At 39.1% G+C, this 5677-nt stretch overlaps 1 long non-coding RNA gene across 3 annotated transcripts in view; it reads right to left on the reverse strand.

The window, feature by feature from the left end:
* The window catches only part of LOC102013342, a 67056-nt gene extending 66386 nt beyond the window's left edge, over positions 1 to 670 (reverse strand). The window contains exon 1 of one of the 3 annotated variants that reach the window (XR_001235282.1): positions 367 to 670. This is a non-coding gene — a long non-coding RNA (uncharacterized LOC102013342). Of the gene's footprint in view, positions 1 to 128; positions 340 to 366 lie in introns of those variants that run through there. The other 2 variants (XR_001235281.1, XR_001235283.1) reach the window with 2 other exon arrangements.
* Positions 671 to 5677: the final 5007 nt, after the last annotated feature.

The raw sequence follows: 5677 nt of genomic DNA on the forward strand, positions 1-5677 counted from the left end.
CCCGCACCCCGCACCGCCGCCCGCCCCGGTCCCCGCCGCTCCGCGACTGCCAGCCTCCGCCTGCCTGCGCCCCCCTTAGTTTTCTCCGCGGTCTCGCCCTCTTCCTCGGCTGGTCGCCCCGCTCGCACCTGGGCATCCCGCCTGTCGCTTTCCGCGCTTCCTCCTGCCGGCCCGTGCACGCTGCCCAGAGCGAGGGAGCGCCCCCTCGGCGCCCCGGCGCGCGCCCCGACCTCTGCATCCCGGGCGCGGACGCTGGCACCCAGCACCCGCGTCGGCGCGCGTCGGGCGAGTCCTCAGCACCGCGGACCCCGTCTCACCCCGGAGTCGGGTCCTGTCTCTAAGCCTCTCCTGAGTTCTCGCGTGTACCTGGGAGCCTCCGGCCAGCACCGCGTTCGGGTCCAAGCCTTCAACACCCAAATCTTGACCTTCTGTTGTTTATCTCATGCTACCACCCTTTTTCCAAGTTACTCTTCAGTCCGTGTACGTGTGTACTGACTCGCCTAAAGGAAAGCGATAATAGAATTTCCGCAGAGCAGTCACAGGGCCCAGTAGAAATGAGATTCATTTTCTGCTGCGTCTAACTTTTCGCTTATTCTTCCATGACCGTGAAACAGAAGTAGAAAGTGAATCGCACTCAGTCATCATTGTGTTGTCTATACTGTACTGGATAATTCCGGGCCTAGTTTGCTCTGTTGTGATACTCTTCTGCCCACTTCTTCTTTCTAGTTGAGTGCACTGTTTCTTCAGCTGGTTCCTGAAGCCGTAAAATGTTTTATGTCGTAGAAAATTGCATCTCTTTCGTTATAATGGGGCTGAAGGAATATTTCAACTTATTATCCCATCATTGACAGAAGTGCTTAGGAGCTCAGACTTGTGGAATTGCCGGGGCCTGCCACCTACCTGTTTTGGTTTGGGCAAGTTATTTAACCCCTCTGCGATTTAATATTCTCACAGCTGTAAGGGCGGTAGTGATTGCACAAGTTAATGCAGGTCAAACACTTAGAACAGTGCCTGGCACATGGCAGGCACTTGATAAATGTTATCTTTATCATCACATAGTTTTACTTGTTTTAACTATTGGTAGGTTAATTCAGAGAGAGCGAGAGGAAAGTGAGAATGGAAAGCTGTTTTCTTGTACTTTTCTTAATTTAATACCCTTATGTTGTAGTTATAATTTGTGTTTTGTTATATAAATTAATTTCTTACAATTTCAAAATACAGGGTTTTGCATTCTATTTTCAAGTAAATTACCAAGCTACCGATAGTTCATTTCTTATTTCACATTTCTAAAACTTTTCTTTCTGGGAATAAGTGGAGTTGAAATATTTAGCAGATTCATCCTAATGAAAAGTGAAAATTTTACACATAACAATTTTAGTACTGCAAGTTAAATAGTCGAAGCTAGAAGGGTATTCTTAATATCCATATGACTTTATCCTGAAAGAGGAGGTAGAGCTCTGTCTTCACATAGAGGAATGGTAGCATTTTGTCATTTAACCTGTTACGTTCAGTCATACTCTCGTGACTTTGCTTGGCATTTACCACATTTTACTCACGTTTAAAAAATGCTAACAAGGGGCTGGGGATTTAACTCAAGGGCACAGCGCTTGCCTGGCAAGCAGGAGGTCGTGAGTTCGATTCCTGGAACCGGAAAAACAAACAAGCAAACAAAAAACCGCTAACAGTTTATGCCTTATGTGCTTACCTCTCTTGCACTATTGATATATTTTTATGATTCATTTAAACTCTAAGTAGATATTACTTATTTTACTGTTTGAATAGTAAAAATTTGAATTCCCTATTTGCCGTCCTATTTACATGAGAATATATAATACATAAAACACATATATAACATACACATATATATGCACACATAACTATCAAAATGTCACCTAACTTTTGTGCTGTGCTCCATACTTCGGTGATGCTGCGTTTGCAGAGGCTGTTCATTGGCCTAGAATCTCCTTTGCTCTCCTCTGTGTATCCAGATTCTACCCCTTCTCCACCTCTTACTACTTCCACACAGTTCCTGCCGACACTGGTTTCCTTGTTACATGGTTTTCTAGAGTGTGCATTTTGTACTTTTAACTATGAAAAGTATAGGCAGTACAACTTGAAAAAAATGACTTTCCTAGGATCTGAGTTAAAGTTTACAGAAACTTTTTAGGGTTTGGGCCACCCACTTGGAACCCCTCCTGAAAATACAGGAGCTGTTTTTATTTCCAATAAAATTCTCTTAAGCTCCTCCTAAAGAAACATTGTAGATACAGACTAAAATTGACATGTAGCATCTACTCTGTGCTTAGCATTATTTTTTTGGTTTTGTAAGTACTCATTCTTTTTAAAAATACTTGAGGAGCACCTGCTGCTTGCCAGACACTGGGGAATACATGAGAGTGTCTCTTCTCTAGTATGTTCTCAGTGAAAATCAAGCTCCGATATGCTCAGTCAGTGGTGGCAGACCTATGGCATGTGTGCTGTTCGTATCACTGAAAGGTCGAAAAGATTCACCATCACTGCTGTAGGTTGTTAGAGGTTGGTAATGAATTACTTCACTGCCTCTGCACCTTTAATGATGTACCATTGTTAGACAACTGAATGAATAGAACCCAAATCAGTTTTTATAGTCCTGGTTGGAAAAAGCTCTTTCAGAGAATAATAATAATAATGATGCAACCTCTGTGTTTTTTAAATTTATATTCTACTATGGCATGGGCAGACATTAAACAGGTAAGCAGATAAAATGTGAGATAATAAGCACTGACTCAGAACATTGTACCAAGCATTGTTTCAAGAGTATTTCTATATTAACTCACTTAAACACATAATGATCCTTTAAAGAAGGCTTTATTGTTATTCCTATTTTACAAATGAGGAACTAAGAAGTAGATTATTTAACTTCCACAGAATTGTACAGTTCAGTAAGCAGTGCAGCCAGGCAACATAGATCTAGAGTGTGTTACCCCTTGTTAACTCAGGTTTGTCACTTTGTTATTGGTTAATTTAGATAAGATGCTTCATCTTTCTGAAAATCTTTCTCATTAAAAATTGATTTTGACAGTGGAGTTTTCTTGCCTTTTTAGGTTGTTTAACAACCTATTTAATTTTTGTAAAGCACTTGATACCCATTTTTATCCCAAGCCTTATATATGGTCAGATAATCAAGGCATTTATATTGTTGGGCCTACTCACTGTTTTGTGTCTTTGATTTGCGCACTAGCAAAAGTTTATTGAGCAACTTATCTTCGCCATGCTCTTTGCTAGACTCTGGATGTACGTATACATTTTTTAAAAAGGAGGGGTGGTGTTGTATTCATAGAGGCAAAAGTCAGTTGGGGAGCAGAGAAACTAAAGAACAGCAAGAATAGTAATTAGATATGAGATTGCTATGAAGAAAGATTATTGTAAGTAATGTGAGGGCACTAGTCCATCAAGGGATGCTTCTCTGAAGAAACGGCTTTTAGGCTGAAACCTAACGGATGCTAGTTACCCAAGTGATGTTGACAGTTTGAACTTTCTAGAATATAGACAGGGATTAACTTAACACATGGGGATAATTTATCGGAAATGAGAATGGAGCAGATCACAATGACCAAAATCCGTGCTAAACATTTTGTATTTAATCTCAAGAGCAGTAAAAAGCCATTAGAGAATGTTAAAAAGCTGAGTAAGACTTTTGCTTACTCAGATTTTTGCTTTGAAAGCATCGCTTGGCTCCTTTATGGAGAACACCCTGGAGAGGCAAGTGTCAGTACAGGGTGACCATTTAGGTCAGTGCTTCTCACATTTACTTAGGCGAAGGACCAGCCCTGTTTTAATAATCCCTTAGTACTGGTGCTTTAGTAACGCACAATAAAATGAATGTTTTGACGTGTTAGTTTGCTGTAAAAGTTTCTAGAAGTTTATGTATGGATCAATATTCATGGACCACACTTTGAATAGCATTGATTTCAGCTATAAGGGTAATTTAAGGTTCTCGGGCTATCAGAGGCTAGCATGCGTAAGGGCTTGAGTTCCACTGGAAGCAGTGCAGAAATGCAGTTATTTAGATACAGGTTAATGGCATTGATATAAAGTAGCTTGAATTGGCATATATTTGGGAGGTAAAATTGCTAGAATTTGGTGATGGGTTGGATTTGGGAGTCTATGAAGAGAAGGCTGAATTCCTGGGCCAGTAATTCTTATACCTAAGATAGGAATGGGGAGGAGCTGGTGTTTTGCTTGGTATTGTCAGGAACAAGACGTATTAATCATAAGGTGTGAGAGGTTAAACCTGAGAGGGAGATAAGTAGAGAGGTATAGTAGCAGTTGGATATATATGTTTGGGGCTCAACAAAGAGATTGGGACTGTACATAAATTTGGTCATAGCGTAAAGTTTATAATTGATGCCTTGGAGTAAAGGAAGAAATTACCTACGGGAAAAATAGAAGATAGAAAAGGAGAGACTTAGGCCTAAACCGTGCATCTTATGCATTTTAACATTGGAAAAAAGAATTGGAGCAAAGGATACTGAAACGGAGTAGCCAAAAGTTGGAGGAAATTTTTGTCAGTATTAGGAAAGCCAAAGCAGTAACCAAAAAAGGTGAGAGTGATCAGTCAACTATTTTGAATGCTGCTGAGAAATCAAATTGAGGGCTAAAAAGTACATATTATATTTAGTAAGATACAAAATATTTTGTATTTCTCATTAGTCAGTCTATCCATAAACTATTTGAAAATGAATTTTATTTTAATCTGCCAAAGCTGTGATCCTAAATTTATAATAAAATTATCATTTCTACATCGTGAACCATATCTTCCTTCCTGAGCTCATACTCATGGCTCTGTTTATTACCATCTGGATATTCTATAAGTACCTCAAACTTTTTTTCCCCATAACTTACTCATTTAGTGTACATTTTTTTTTAACCCACTGTCAGACACGAAATGATAAGACTTTTTAGGTATGTGACTAGAACTCAGATGAGGTGCAATGCGTAGTTAAACAAATATTTGTTATTCTAGTGTGAATAGTGTTGTCATAGCAGTTTGGAAGCAAAGAGAAAGGACAGCAGGGAAGATTTTGTAAGAAAAAGGACACTAGAGCAGAATTTCTGAAAGGCAATTTAAGCTTAGGTGAAGAAGGCAATGCAGTGGTAAAGGATATTGAAGTAAAGGTATTTCAGGTTTTTGAGAGCATTCACAGGTAGAAATTATGAATAGTTGGCAAAACCCTTATTGACAAGGTGAAAGTCCCAGAAAATAGACAGAAGATAAGGTGTTAACATGAATTTTTAAAACAGTACATAAAAGTTCTAGAAGACATCTGTTTTAAAATAAGGGTAGTTCTATCAAAATTTGCTATTGAAATATTTTCTTGAGTAATTTTACAATTATTGTGCTATTCTTACCTATAACAGTTTTCCTCAAATTTTATGTAAAGAAAATTTTAACTTTTAAAATACGCTTTTGCGATTTTTTAATATCTTTGCTCTTGCCTTCTCCCTGGATTTTAGTTTTCTAAGTCTTTTTTTTTTTTTTTTTTTTTTTTTTTTTTTTAAGATGCGGTCCTAGGAAAGTGCGGGCCTTGAGCTCACTTTGTACCCAAGCCAGCTCTCCTTTTGGTGGGGGATTGAACCTAGCTTTTGCATTGAGCTATATCCCCAGCCCTTTTTTTCCCCTTGTTTTTTTTTTTTT

This window comes from Chinchilla lanigera, unplaced genomic scaffold, assembly GCF_000276665.1.
Source record: "Chinchilla lanigera isolate Chin_1 unplaced genomic scaffold, ChiLan1.0 scaffold00039, whole genome shotgun sequence".
Taxonomy (NCBI): Eukaryota; Metazoa; Chordata; class Mammalia; order Rodentia; family Chinchillidae; genus Chinchilla; species Chinchilla lanigera.